Genomic DNA, 14,966 nt, shown 5'->3' with positions numbered 1-14,966 from the left:
AAGGGTTAGGGTTAGGGTTCGGACTAGGGTTAGGGTTAGGGGACAGGGACGGTTTAGGGTCCAGGTGAGGGTATGACAACGCTTCAGGGGGAACGTATGTGTGAGGGCGCAGGTTAGTATTAGCGTACGGGTTAGGATTAGGGGACGGGTGAGGGTCAGGCTTCGGGGAAGGGTTAGGGTTAGGGTTCGGGTTAGGGTTAGGGTTAGGGGACGGGGACGGTTTAGGGTCCAGGGGAGGGTACGACAACGCTTTGGGGGGAGCGTACGTGTGAGGGAACGGGTTAGTGTCAGCGTACGGGTTAGGATTATGGGACGGGTGAGGGTCAGGCTTCGGGGAAGGCTTAGGGTTAGGGATCGGGCTAGGATTAGGGTTAGGGGATGGGGACGGTTTAGGGTCCAGGTGAGGGTATGACAACGCTTTAGAGGGAGCGTAAGTGTGAGAGCGTGGGTTAGTGTTAGCGTACAGTTCAGGATTAGGGGACGGGTGAGGGTCAGGCTTCGGGGAATGGTTAGGGTTAGGGTTCGGGCTAGGGTTAGGGTTAGGGGACGGGGACGGTTTAGCGTCCAGGGGAGGGTAGGGCAACGCTTTAGGGGGTGCGTACGTGTGAGGGCGCGGGTTAGTGTTAGCGTAAGGGTTAGGATTAGGGGACGGGTGAGGGTCAGGCTTCGGGGAAGGGTTAGGGTTAGGGTTCGGGCTAGGGTTAGGGTTAGGGGATGGGGACGGTTTAGGGTCCAGGGGATGGTACGACAACGCTTTATGGGGAGCGTACGTGTGAGAGCGCGGGTTAGTGTTAGCGTACGGGTTAGGATTAGGGGACGGGTGAGTGTCAGGCTTCGGGGAAGGGTTAGCGTTGGGGTTAGGAGTAGGGTTAGGGTTAGGGGACGGGGACGGTTTAGGGTCCAGGGGAGGGTATGACAACGCTTTAGGGGGAGCGTACGTGTGAGGGCGCGGGTTAGTTTTAGCGTACGGTTTAGGATTAGGGGACGGGTGAGAGTCAGGTTTCGGGGAAGTGTTAGGGTTAGGGTTCGGGCTAGGGTTAGGGTTAGGGGACGGGGACGGTTTAGGGTCCAGGGGAGGGTATGACAACGCTTTAGGGGGAGTGTAGGTATGAGGGCGCGGGTTAGTGTTAGCGTACGGGTAAGGATTAGGGGACGGGTGAGGGTCAGGCTTCGGGGAAGGGTTAGGGTTAAGGTTCGGGGTGGGGTTAGGGTTACGGGACGGGGACGGTTTAGAGTACAAGGGAGGGTACGACAACGCTTTAGGGGACGCGTACGTGTGAGGGCGCGGGTTAGTGTTAGCGTACGGGTTAGCATTAGGGCACGGGTGAGGGTCAGGCTTCGGGGAAGGGTTAGGGTTGGGGTTCGGGCTAGGGTTAGGGTTAGGGGACGGGGACGGTTTAGGGTCCAGGGGAGGGTACGACAACGCTTTACGGGGAGCGTAGGTGTGAGGGCGCGGGTTAGTGTTAGCGTACGGGTTAGGATTAGGGGACGGGTGAGGGTCAGGCTTCGGGGAAGGGTTAGGGTTAGGGTTCGGGCTAGGGTTAGGGATAGGGGACGGGGACGGTTTAGGGTCCAGGGGAGGGCACGGGAACGCTTTAGGGGGAGCGTACGTGTGAGGGCGCGGGTTAGTGTTAGCGTACGGGTTAGGACTATGGGACGGGTGAGGGTCAGGCTTCGGGGAAGGTTTAGGGTTAGGTTTCGGGCTAGGGTTAGGGGACGGGGACGGTTTAGGGTCCAGGGGAGGGTACGGCAACACTTTAGGGGGAGCGTACGTGTGAGGGCGCGGGTTAGTGTTAGCGTACGGGTTAGGATTATGGGACGGGTGAGTGTCAGACTTCGGGGAAGGGTTAGGGTTAGGGTTCGGGCTAGGATTAGGGTTAGGGTTAGGGGATGGGGACGGTTTAGCGTCTAGGGGAGTGTACGGCAACGCTTTAGGGGGAGCGTATGTGTGAGGGCGCCGGTTAGTGTTAGCGTACGGGTTAGGATTAGGGGACGGGTGAGGGTCAGGCTTCGGGGAAGGGTTAGGGTTAGTGTTCAGGCTAGGGTTAGGGTTAGGGGACGGGGACGGTTTAGGTTCCAGGGAAGGGTATGGCAACGCTTTAGGGGGAGCGTAAGTGTGAGGGCGCGGTTTAGTGTTAGCTTACGGGTTAGGATTAGGGGACGGGTGAGGGTCAGGCTTCGGGGAAGTGTTAGGGTTAGGGTTTGGGCTATGGTTAGGGTTAGGGGACGGGGACGGTTTAGGGTCCAGGGGAGGGTACGACAACGCTTTGGGGGAGCGTACGTGTGAGGGGGCGGGTTAGTGTTAGCGTACGTGTTAGGATTAGGGGACGGGTGAGGGTCAGGCTTCGGGGAAGGGTTAGGGTTAGGGTTCGGGCTAGGGTTAGGGTTAGGGGACGGGGACGGTTTAGGGTCCAGGGGAGGGTACGACAACGCTTTAGGAAGAGCGTACGTGTGAGGGCGCTGGTTAGTGTTAGCGTACGTGTTAGGATTAGGGGACGGGTGAGGGTCAGGCTTCGGGGAAGGGTTAGGGTTAGGGTTCGGGCTAGGGTTAGGGTTAGGGGACGGGGACGGTTTAGGGTCCAGGGGACGGTACGGCAATGCTTTGGGGGAACGTACGTGTGAGGGCGCGGGTTCCTGTTAACGTACAGGTTAAGATGAGGGGACGGGTGAGGGTCAGGCTTCGGGGAAGGGTTAGGGTTAGGGTTCGGGCTAGGGTTAGGGTTAGGGTACGGGGACGGTTTAGAGTCCAGGGGACGGTACGGCAACGCTTTAGGGGGAGCGTACGTGTGAGGGCGCGGGTTAGTGTTAGCGTACGGGTTAGGATTAGGGGACGGGTGAGGGTCAGGCTTCGGGGAAGGTTTAGGGTTAGGGTTCGGGCTAGGGTCAGGGTTAGGGGACAGGGACGGTTTACGGTCCAGGGGAGGGTACGGCAACGCTTTAGGGTTAGGGTTAGGGTTAGGGTTAGAGTTAGGGTTAGGGTTCGGGCTAGGGTTAGGGTTAGGGGATGGGGACGGTTTAGGGTCCAGGGGAGGGTACGACAACGCTTTAGGGGGAGCGTACGTGTGAGGGCGCGGGTTAGTGTTAGCGTACGGGTTAGGATTAGGGAACGGGTGAGTGTCAGGCTTGTGGGAAGGCTTAGGGTTAAGGTTCGGGCTAGGGTTAGGGGATGGGGACGGGGACGGTTTAGGGTCCAGGTGAGGGTACGACAACACTTTAGGGGGAGCGTACGTGTGAGGGCCTGGGTTAGTATTAGCGTACGGGTTAGGAATAGGGGACGGGTTAGGGTCAGGCTTCGGGGAAGGGTTAGGGTTAGGGTTCAGGCTAGGGTTAGGGTTAAGGGACGGTGACGGTTTACGGTCCAGGGGAGGGTACGGCAACGATTCAGGGGGAGCGTACGTGTGAGGATGCGGGTTAGTGTTCACGTACGGGTTAGGATTAGGGGACGGGTGAGGGTCAGGCTTCTAAGAAGGTTTAGGGTTAGTGTTCGGGCTAGGGTTAGGGTTAGGGGACGGGGACGGTTTAGGGTCCAGGGGACGGTACGGCAACGCTTTAGGGGGAGCGTATGTGTGAGGGCACGGGTTAGTGTTTGCGTACGGGTTAGGATTAGGGGACGGGTGAGGGTCAGGCTTCGGGGAAGGGATAGGGTTAGGGTACGGGCTAGGGTTAGCATTAGGGGACGGGGACGGTTTAGGGTCCAGGGGACGGTACGGCAACGCTTTGGGGGAACGTACGTGTGAGGGCGCGGGTTAGTGTTAGCATACAGGTTAAGATTAGGGGACGGGTGAGGGTCAGGCTTCGGGGAAGGGTTAGGGTTAGGGTTCGGGCTAGGTTTAGGGTTAGGGGACGGGGACGGTTTAGAGTCCAGGGGACGGTACGGCAACGCTTTAGGGGGAGCGTATGTGTGAGGACGCGGGTTAGTGTTAGCGTACGGGTTAGGATTAGGGGACGGGTGAGGGTCAGGCTTCGGGGAAGGGTTAGGGTTAGGGTTCGGGCTAGGGTCAGGGTTAGGGGACAGGGACGGTTTACGGTCCAGGGGAGGCTACGGCAACGCTTTAGTGGGAGGATACGTCAGAGGGCGCGGGTTAGTGTTAGCGTACGGGTTAGGATTAGGGTACGGGTGCGTGTCAGGCTTCGGGGAAGGGTTAGGGTTAGGGTTCGGGCTAGGGTTAGGGTTAGGGGACGGGGACGGTTTAGGGTCCGGGGGGTGTACGGCAACACTTTAGGGGGAGCGGACATGTGAGGGCGCGGGTTAGTGTTAGTGTACGGGTTAAGATTAGGGGAAGGGTGAGGGTCAGGCTTCGGGGAAGGGTTAGGGTTAGGGTTCAGGCTAGGGTTAGGGTTAGGGGACGGAGACGGTTTAGGGTACAGGGGAGGGCACGGCAACGCTTTACGGGGAGCGTACATGTGAGGGCACGGGTTAGTGTTAGCGTACGGGTTAGGATTAGGGGACGGGTGAGGGTCAGGCTTCGGGGAAGTGTTAGGGTTAGGGTTAGGGGACGGGGACGGTTTAGCGTCCAGGGGAGGGTACGGCAACGCTTTAGGGGGAGCGTACGTGTGAGGGCGCGGGTTAGTGTTAGTGTACGGGTTAGGAATATGGGACGGGTGAGGGTCAGGCTTCGGGGAAGGGTTAGGGTTAGCGTTAGGGTTCGGGCTAGGGTTAGGGTTAGGGGACGGGGACGGTTTAGGGTCCAGGAGAGGGTACGGCAACACTTTAGGGGGAGCATATGTGTGAGGGCGCGGGTTAGTGTTAGCGTACGGTTTAGGATTAGGGAACGGGTGAGGGTCAGGCTTCGGGGAAGGGTTAGGGTTAGGGTTCGGGCTAGGGTTAGGGTTAGGGGACGGGGACAGTTTAGGGTCCAGGGCAGGGTACGACAACGCTTTAGGGGCAGCGTACGTGTGAGGGCGCGGGTTAGTGTTAGCGTACATGTTAGGATTAGGGGACGGTTGAGCGTCAGGCTTCGGGGAAGGTTTAGGGTTAGGGTTCGGGCTAGGGTTAGGGTTAGGGGACATGGACGGTTTAGGGTCCAGGGGAGGGTACGACAACGCTTTAGGGTTAGGGTTAGGGTTAGGGTTAGGGTTAGGGTTAGGGTTCGGGCTAGGGTTAGGGGACGGGGACGGGGACGGTTTAGGGTCCAGTGGAGGGTACGACAACGCTTTAGGGGGAGCGTACGTGTGAGGGCGCGGGTTAGTGTTAGCGTACGGGTTAGGATTAGGGAACGGGTGAGGGTCAGGCTTGTGGGAAGGCTTAGGGTGAAGGTTCGGGCTAGGGTTAGGGGACGGGGACGGGGACGGTTTAGGGTCCATGTGAGGGTACGACAACACTTTAGGGGGAGCGTACGTGTGAGGGCGCGGGTTAGTATTAGCGTACGGGTTAGGAATAGGGGACGGGTTAGGGTCAGGCTTCGGGGAAGGGTTAGGGTTAGGGTTCAGGCTAGGGTTAGGGTTAAGGGACGGGGACGGTTTACTGTCCAGGGGAGGGTACGGCAACGATTTAGGGGGAGTGTACGTGTGAGGGTGCGGGTTAGTGTTCACGTACGGGTTAGGATTAGGGGACGGGTGAGGGTCACGCTTCGAGGAAGGTTTAGGGTTAGTGTTCGGGCTAGGGTTAGGGTTAGGGGACGGGGATGGTTTAGGGTCCAGGGGAGTGTACGGCAACGCTTTAGGGGGAGCATACGTGTGAGGGCGCGGGTTATCGTTAGCGTACGGGTTAGGATTAGGGGACGGGTGAGGGTCAGGCTTCGGGGAAGGGTTAGGGTTAGTGTTCAGGCTAGGGTTAGGGTTAGGGGACGGGGACGGTTTAGGTTCCAGGGAAGGGTATGGCAACGCTTTAGGGGGAGCGTAAGTGTGAGGGCGCGGTTTAGTGTTAGCTTACGGGTTAGGATTAGGGGACGGGTGAGGGTCAGGCTTCGGGGAAGTGTTAGGGTTAGGGTTTGGGCTATGGTTAGGGTTAGGGGACGGGGACGGTTTAGGGTCCAGGGGAGGGTACGACAACGCTTTGGGGGAGCGTACGTGTGAGGGGGCGGGTTAGTGTTAGCGTACGTGTTAGGATTAGGGGACGGGTGAGGGTCAGGCTTCGGGGAAGGGTTAGGGTTAGGGTTCGGGCTAGGGTTAGGGTTAGGGGACGGGGACGGTTTAGGGTCCAGGGGAGGGTACGACAACGCTTTAGGAAGAGCGTACGTGTGAGGGCGCTGGTTAGTGTTAGCGTACGTGTTAGGATTAGGGGACGGGTGAGGGTCAGGCTTCGGGGAAGGGTTAGGGTTAGGGTTCGGGCTAGGGTTAGGGTTAGGGGACGGGGACGGTTTAGGGTCCAGGGGACGGTACGGCAATGCTTTGGGGGAACGTACGTGTGAGGGCGCGGGTTCCTGTTAACGTACAGGTTAAGATGAGGGGACGGGTGAGGGTCAGGCTTCGGGGAAGGGTTAGGGTTAGGGTTCGGGCTAGGGTTAGGGTTAGGGGACGGGGACGGTTTAGAGTCCAGGGGACGGTACGGCAACGCTTTAGGGGGAGCGTACGTGTGAGGGCGCGGGTTAGTGTTAGCGTACGGGTTAGGATTAGGGGACGGGTGAGGGTCAGGCTTCGGGGAAGGTTTAGGGTTAGGGTTCGGGCTAGGGTCAGGGTTAGGGGACAGGGACGGTTTACGGTCCAGGGGAGGGTACGGCAACGCTTTAGGGTTAGGGTTAGGGTTAGGGTTAGAGTTAGGGTTAGGGTTCGGGCTAGGGTTAGGGTTAGGGGATGGGGACGGTTTAGGGTCCAGGGGAGGGTACGACAACGCTTTAGGGGGAGCGTACGTGTGAGGGCGCGGGTTAGTGTTAGCGTACGGGTTAGGATTAGGGAACGGGTGAGTGTCAGGCTTGTGGGAAGGCTTAGGGTTAAGGTTCGGGCTAGGGTTAGGGGATGGGGACGGGGACGGTTTAGGGTCCAGGTGAGGGTACGACAACACTTTAGGGGGAGCGTACGTGTGAGGGCCTGGGTTAGTATTAGCGTACGGGTTAGGAATAGGGGACGGGTTAGGGTCAGGCTTCGGGGAAGGGTTAGGGTTAGGGTTCAGGCTAGGGTTAGGGTTAAGGGACGGTGACGGTTTACGGTCCAGGGGAGGGTACGGCAACGATTCAGGGGGAGCGTACGTGTGAGGATGCGGGTTAGTGTTCACGTACGGGTTAGGATTAGGGGACGGGTGAGGGTCAGGCTTCTAAGAAGGTTTAGGGTTAGTGTTCGGGCTAGGGTTAGGGTTAGGGGACGGGGACGGTTTAGGGTCCAGGGGACGGTACGGCAACGCTTTAGGGGGAGCGTATGTGTGAGGGCGCGGGTTAGTGTTTGCGTACGGGTTAGGATTAGGGGACGGGTGAGGGTCAGGCTTCGGGGAAGGGATAGGGTTAGGGTACGGGCTAGGGTTAGCATTAGGGGACGGGGACGGTTTAGGGTCCAGGGGACGGTACGGCAACGCTTTGGGGGAACGTACGTGTGAGGGCGCGGGTTAGTGTTAGCATACAGGTTAAGATTAGGGGACGGGTGAGGGTCAGGCTTCGGGGAAGGGTTAGGGTTAGGGTTCGGGCTAGGTTTAGGGTTAGGGGACGGGGACGGTTTAGAGTCCAGGGGACGGTACGGCAACGCTTTAGGGGGAGCGTATGTGTGAGGACGCGGGTTAGTGTTAGCGTACGGGTTAGGATTAGGGGACGGGTGAGGGTCAGGCTTCGGGGAAGGGTTAGGGTTAGGGTTCGGGCTAGGGTCAGGGTTAGGGGACAGGGACGGTTTACGGTCCAGGGGAGGCTACGGCAACGCTTTAGTGGGAGGATACGTCAGAGGGCGCGGGTTAGTGTTAGCGTACGGGTTAGGATTAGGGTACGGGTGCGTGTCAGGCTTCGGGGAAGGGTTAGGGTTAGGGTTCGGGCTAGGGTTAGGGTTAGGGGACGGGGACGGTTTAGGGTCCGGGGGGTGTACGGCAACACTTTAGGGGGAGCGGACATGTGAGGGCGCGGGTTAGTGTTAGTGTACGGGTTAAGATTAGGGGAAGGGTGAGGGTCAGGCTTCGGGGAAGGGTTAGGGTTAGGGTTCAGGCTAGGGTTAGGGTTAGGGGACGGAGACGGTTTAGGGTACAGGGGAGGGCACGGCAACGCTTTACGGGGAGCGTACATGTGAGGGCACGGGTTAGTGTTAGCGTACGGGTTAGGATTAGGGGACGGGTGAGGGTCAGGCTTCGGGGAAGTGTTAGGGTTAGGGTTAGGGGACGGGGACGGTTTAGCGTCCAGGGGAGGGTACGGCAACGCTTTAGGGGGAGCGTACGTGTGAGGGCGCGGGTTAGTGTTAGTGTACGGGTTAGGAATATGGGACGGGTGAGGGTCAGGCTTCGGGGAAGGGTTAGGGTTAGCGTTAGGGTTCGGGCTAGGGTTAGGGTTAGGGGACGGGGACGGTTTAGGGTCCAGGAGAGGGTACGGCAACACTTTAGGGGGAGCATATGTGTGAGGGCGCGGGTTAGTGTTAGCGTACGGTTTAGGATTAGGGAACGGGTGAGGGTCAGGCTTCGGGGAAGGGTTAGGGTTAGGGTTCGGGCTAGGGTTAGGGTTAGGGGACGGGGACAGTTTAGGGTCCAGGGCAGGGTACGACAACGCTTTAGGGGCAGCGTACGTGTGAGGGCGCGGGTTAGTGTTAGCGTACATGTTAGGATTAGGGGACGGTTGAGCGTCAGGCTTCGGGGAAGGTTTAGGGTTAGGGTTCGGGCTAGGGTTAGGGTTAGGGGACATGGACGGTTTAGGGTCCAGGGGAGGGTACGACAACGCTTTAGGGTTAGGGTTAGGGTTAGGGTTAGGGTTAGGGTTAGGGTTCGGGCTAGGGTTAGGGGACGGGGACGGGGACGGTTTAGGGTCCAGTGGAGGGTACGACAACGCTTTAGGGGGAGCGTACGTGTGAGGGCGCGGGTTAGTGTTAGCGTACGGGTTAGGATTAGGGAACGGGTGAGGGTCAGGCTTGTGGGAAGGCTTAGGGTGAAGGTTCGGGCTAGGGTTAGGGGACGGGGACGGGGACGGTTTAGGGTCCATGTGAGGGTACGACAACACTTTAGGGGGAGCGTACGTGTGAGGGCGCGGGTTAGTATTAGCGTACGGGTTAGGAATAGGGGACGGGTTAGGGTCAGGCTTCGGGGAAGGGTTAGGGTTAGGGTTCAGGCTAGGGTTAGGGTTAAGGGACGGGGACGGTTTACTGTCCAGGGGAGGGTACGGCAACGATTTAGGGGGAGTGTACGTGTGAGGGTGCGGGTTAGTGTTCACGTACGGGTTAGGATTAGGGGACGGGTGAGGGTCACGCTTCGAGGAAGGTTTAGGGTTAGTGTTCGGGCTAGGGTTAGGGTTAGGGGACGGGGATGGTTTAGGGTCCAGGGGAGTGTACGGCAACGCTTTAGGGGGAGCATACGTGTGAGGGCGCGGGTTATCGTTAGCGTACGGGTTAGGATTAGGGGACGGGTGAGGGTCAGGCTTCGGGGAAGGGTTAGGGTTAGGGTTCGGGCTAGGGTTAGGGTTAGGGGACGGGGACGTTTAGGGTCCAGGGGAGGGTACGGCAACGGTTTGGGGGAACGTACGTGTGAGGGCGCGGGTTAGTGTTAGCGTACGGGTTAGGATTAGGGGACGGGTGAGGGTCAGGTTTCGGGGAAGGGTTAGGGTTAGGGTTCGGCCTAGGGTTAGGGTTAGGGGATGGGGACGGTTTAGGGTCCAGGGGAGGGTACGACAACGCTTTAGGGGCAGCGTACGTGTGAGGGCGCGGGTTAGTGTTAGCGTATGGGTTAGGATTAGGGGACGGGTGAGGGTCAGGCTTCGGGGAAGGGTTAAGGTTAGGGTTCGGGCTAGGGTTAGGGTTAGGGGACGGGGACGGTTTAGGGTCCAGAGGAGGGTACGGCAACGCTTTGGGGGAACGTACCTGTGAGGGCGCGGGTTAGTGTTAGCGTACGGGTTAGGATTAGGGGACGGGTGAGGGTCAGGTTTCGGGGAAGGGTTACGGTTAGGGTTCGGGCTAGGGTTAGGGTTAGGGGACGGGGACGGTTTAGGGTCCAGGGGAGGGTACGGCAACGCTTTAGGGGGTGCGTACGTGTGAGGGCGCGGGTTAGTGTTAGCGTACGGGTTAGGATTAGGGGACGGGTGAGGGTCAGGCTTCGGGGAAGGGTTAGGGTTAGGGTTCGGGCTAGGGTTAGGGTTAGGGGACGGGGACGGTTTAGGGTCCAGGGGACGGTACGGCAACGCTTTAGGGGGAGCGTACGTGTGAGGGCGCGGGTTAGTGTTAGCGTACGGGTTAGGATTAGGGGACGGGTGAGTGTCAGGGTTCGGGCTAGGGTCAGGGTTAGGGGACAGGGACGGTTTACGGTCCAGGGGAGGGTACGCCAACGGTTTAGGGGGAGCATACGTCAGAGGACGTGGGTTAGTGTTAGAGTACGGGTTAGGATTAGGGTACGGGTGAGGGTCAGGATTCGGGGAAGGGTTAGGGTTAGGGTTCGGGCTAGGGTTAGGTTTAGGGGACGGGGACGGTTTAGGGTCCAGGTGAGGGTACGGCAACACTTTAGGGGGAGCGTACGTGTAAGGGCGCGGGTTAGTGTTAGCGTACGGGTTAGGATTAGGGGACGGGTGAGGGTCAGGCTTCGGGGAAGGGTTAGGGTTAGGGTTCGGGCTAGGGTTAGGTTTAGGGCACGGGGACGGTTTAGGGTCCAGGGGAGGGTACAACAACGTTTTATTGGGAGCGTACGTGTGAGGGCGCTGGTTACTGTTCGCGTACGGTTTAGGATTAGAGGACGGGTGAGGGTCAGGCTTCGGGGAAGGGTTAGGGTTAGGGTTCGGACTAGGGTTACGCTTAGGGGATGGGGACGGTTTAGGGTCCAGGGGCGGGTACGACAACGCTTTAGGGGGAGCGTACGTGTGAGGGCGCTGGTTAGTGTTAGCGTTCGAGTTAGGTTTAGGGGACGGGTGTGGGTCAGGCTTCGGGGAAGGGTTAGGGTTAGGGTTCGGGTTAGGGTTAGGGTTCGTGCTAGGGTTAGGGTTAGGGGACGGGGACGGTTTAGGGTCCATGGGAGGGTACGACAACACTTTAGGGGGAGCGTACGTGTGAGGGCGCTCGTTAGTGTTAGCGTATGGGTTAGGATTCAGGGACGGGTGAGAGTCAGGCTTCGGGGAAGTGTTAGGGTTAGGGTTCGGGCTAGGGTTAGGGTTAGGGGACGGGGATGGTTTAGGGTCCAGGGGAGGGTACGACAACGCTTTAGGGGGAGCGTACGTGTGAGGGCGTGGGTTAGTGTTAGCGTACGGGTTAGGATTAGGGGACGGGTGAGGGTCAGGTTTCGGGGAAGGGTTAGGGTTAGGGTTCGGGCTAGGGTTAGGGTTAGGGAACGGGGACGGTTTAGGGTCCAGGAGAGGGTACGACAACGCTTTAGGGGGAGCGTACGTGTGAGGGTGCGGGTTAGTGTTAGCTTACGGGTTAGGATTAGGGGACGGGTGAGGGTCAGGCTTCGGGGAAGGGTTAGGTTTAGCGTTTGGGCTAGGGTTAGGGTTAGGGGACGGGGACGGTTTAGGGTCCAGGGGAGGGTACGACAATGCTTTAGGGGGAGCGTACGTGTGAGGGCGAGGGTTAGTGTTAGCGTACGGGTTAGGAATATGGGACGGGTGAGGGTCAGGCTTCGGAGAAGGGTTAGGGTTAGGGTTCGGGCTAGGGTTAAGGTTAGGGTATGGGTACGGTTTAGGGTCGAGGGGAGGGTACGACAACGCGTTAGGTGGAGCGTAGGTGTGAGGGCGCGGGTTAGTGTTAGCGTACGGGTTAGGATTAGGGGATGGGTGAGGGTCAGGCTTCGGGGAAGGGTTAGGGTTAGGGTTCGGGCTAGGGTTAGGGTTAGGGTTAGGGGACGGCTTAGGGTCCAGGGGAGGGTACGACAACGCTTTAGGGGGAGCGTACGCATGAGGGCGCGGGTTAGTGTTAGCGTACGGGTTAGGATTAGGGGACGGGTGAGGGTCAGGCTTCGGGGAAGGGTTAGGGTTAGGGTTCGGGCTAGGGTTAGGGTTAGGGGACGGGGACGGTTTAGGGTCCAGGGGAGGGTACGACAACGCTTTAGGGTGAGCGTACGTGTGAGTGCGCGGGTTAGTGTTAGCGTACGGGTTAGGATTAAGGGACGGGTGAGGGTCAGGCTTCGGGGAAGGGTTAGGTTTAGGGTTCGGGCTAGGGTTAGGGTTAGGGGATGGGGACTGTTTAGGGTCCAGGGGAGGGTACGACAACGCTTTAGGGGGAGCGTACGTGTGAGGGCGCGGGTTAGTGTTAGCGTACGGGTTAGGATTAGGGGACGGGTGAGGGTCAGGCTTCGGGGAAGTGTTAGGGTTAGGGTTCGGGCTAGGGTTAGGGTTAGGGGACGGGGACGGTTTAGGGTCCAGGGGAGGGTACGACAACGCTTTAGGGGGAGCGTACGTGTGAGGGCGCGGGTTAGTGTTAGCGTACGGGTTAAGATTAGGGGACGGGTGAGGGTCAGGCTTCGGGGAAGGGTTAGGGTTAGGGTTCGGGCTAGGGTTAGGGTTAGGGGATGGGGACGGTTTAGGGTCCAGGGGAGGGTACGACAATGCTTTAGGGGGAGCGTACGTGTGAGGGCGCGGGTTAGTGTTAGCGTACGTGTTAGGATTATGGGACGGATGAGGAGAAGGCTTCGGGGAAAAGTTATATCTAGGATTCGGGCTAGGGTTAGGGTTAGGGTTTGAGTACGGTTTAGGGTCCAGGTGCAGGTACGAAAACGGTTTAGGGTGAACGTACGTGTGAGGGCATGGGTTAGTGTTAGCGTACGGTTTAGGACTTGGGAATGTGTTAGGGTAAGGCTTCGGGGAAGGGTTAGGGTGGATCATACTCTGGGTTCCACATGCATGTTTTAGCTGAAGGAAGAATCCCTTAAACCTGGAGAGTTGAGACCCGTGGAATGGGTACCATGCAATATGACTTCAAAGGGTCTTCATTTGCCTACCGAACCTCTCCAATCCTATCACTGCTGTGTTTATGCCCCTGTACACACGCTTGATTCTCTTTCGGAGACATAGCAATCCATAGGTTTTAAGATACTTACTAGTCAGGTACATTCTTAGGCGTTTAATATGGGGTGTTGAGTCCATTTCGTGTAGCAAGGAGTAGCTCTTGTCTATTACATATTTGGCTTAAGGAACTTTATCTGTGCTCATTTCAATCTCTGGTTTTATGCAGCACCCCAACTCACCTTTCCCCTTAAGCAAGCATAAGTTGGTTTTCTAAATTTGAGACCCTGTTCTCTTTTGTAATCCAGTTCCTTTGTAGCCAAGTTTACATTCCGTGTATTAGTGATATCTTATGATGTTTCTTTTTCTGTGTGACTTATTTCAGTTGGAATCATCATACCTGAATCCACTCATTATGCTGCTCCGGGCCTGATGACATAGATTTCATTGCTGAGTGATATTGCATTGTACGTAAGTACCACAACTTCTTTATCCATTTTTCGTTTACTGCGATATTGAACTTGTACCGTGAACGAGGTTCTTGTAAACAGAGCCGTCCCAAACTTTGGGGTGGCTGTGTCTTTTTGATTTTAATTTCCCTAAGCTATAGGACCATAAGTGGAAGTGCCCTAGGCTCTGTTGCTTTGTTTTTTAGATGTTTCAGGAAACACCATACACTTCTCCCGAGTGGCTGTTGGCAATTTACACCCCGCCCATCAGCATAACAAGGCTCCCAGTTCTCCATGGCCTGTCCTGCCTTTCTGGATTTTACACTCTTTTCAGATGGCCCTTTTGACCGGGAGGAAGTGAGACTTCGTTGTAGTGCAGATTTCCTTTGCAAGCTTGCTTCGTTGGCCAAAAAGTGCTTATGGATTTTCTCTGAATATATTCAGGAAAAAACGCATACGCCCTTTTTGGCCAAGTGCATCATTGTCGAGGTTCTGACTTTCTTCATATGTTTTCAGTGCAATTCCAGTCTACCTCCTGAAATTGGTTTCCTGCAATTCTGCCTTGATTTCATTGCCGCTTCATAGCCTTACCTCAATATATTTTTTGAAAATAGTTGGCCTTTATAACTCTGCAGGTTTTTGACTTGCAGTGGCCCTTAGCTCCATTTTTCAGCTCTTATTTTTGTGATCTTGCCTCATAACCACAGGATTCCTTCAGGCCCTATTCTTCTTCTGGGGCACCTTGCTGTGCCTTTGGTTAATTCTTCTTACTGATGTGAAATTAGAGTGACATGTGCCCATTGAAACTGCTACAGCTAGTTTCTCACTGGTTCCCCCTATTCCCATTCATCCTCCCCACTAACTGCAGACTGTGCGATACCAGAACTTAAAGGCATTGACTCTCCATGAGGGGATGTTTTTAGTAAAGCGGCTGGAATGTCGATCCGGAGTCCCAGGAGAGGAAAAATGAGGTGCGTTTTAGAAACCTTTCCCGATCATATGGTATACCAGTCGCTGGGTTTCCCAAGCATGGTTTAGCTGTAGGAAGATTCCCTTCAACCTGGATTGTTGGGACCCTTGGAATGAGTAGCATGAAGTATTGCATTAAACTTTCGGCAGTTGCTCACCAAAGGTCACCAATCCTCTCAGCCCGAAGTGTCCAGCCTTATGTCTTATCCAGCTGTGGGTTTATATGTGGTCAATCCAGGTTGCATCACAGCCCCTGAGCAAATTTTGTAAGAATTTTTCTCTCTTTCATTGTTTCTGCATTTTGTTTTTAAAATTTATTTCTATAATGGGGTTTAGCTCATTTTCACTGCTGTGTTTGTGCCGCTCTGCACACACTTGATTCCCTTATGGAGATATATCAATACATGGGTTTTAAGATTCTTATTACTCAGATATATTTCTCTGCGGTGTATAGGGTGTGTTGAGGCCAGTTCATTGAGCAAAGTGTAGATCTTGTCTAATACCTATTTGGTTTATTGAACGGTATCTGTGCTAATTTCAAACTCTGGTTTTATGCATCACCCCACCTCTCCTTTCCCCTTAAGCT

This window comes from Stenella coeruleoalba, assembly GCF_951394435.1.
Source record: "Stenella coeruleoalba genome assembly, chromosome: 2".
In the NCBI taxonomy this organism is placed as follows: Eukaryota; Metazoa; Chordata; class Mammalia; order Artiodactyla; family Delphinidae; genus Stenella; species Stenella coeruleoalba.
The sequence above is the reverse complement of the archived record's forward strand: the minus strand, read 5'-3'. Positions refer to the sequence as shown.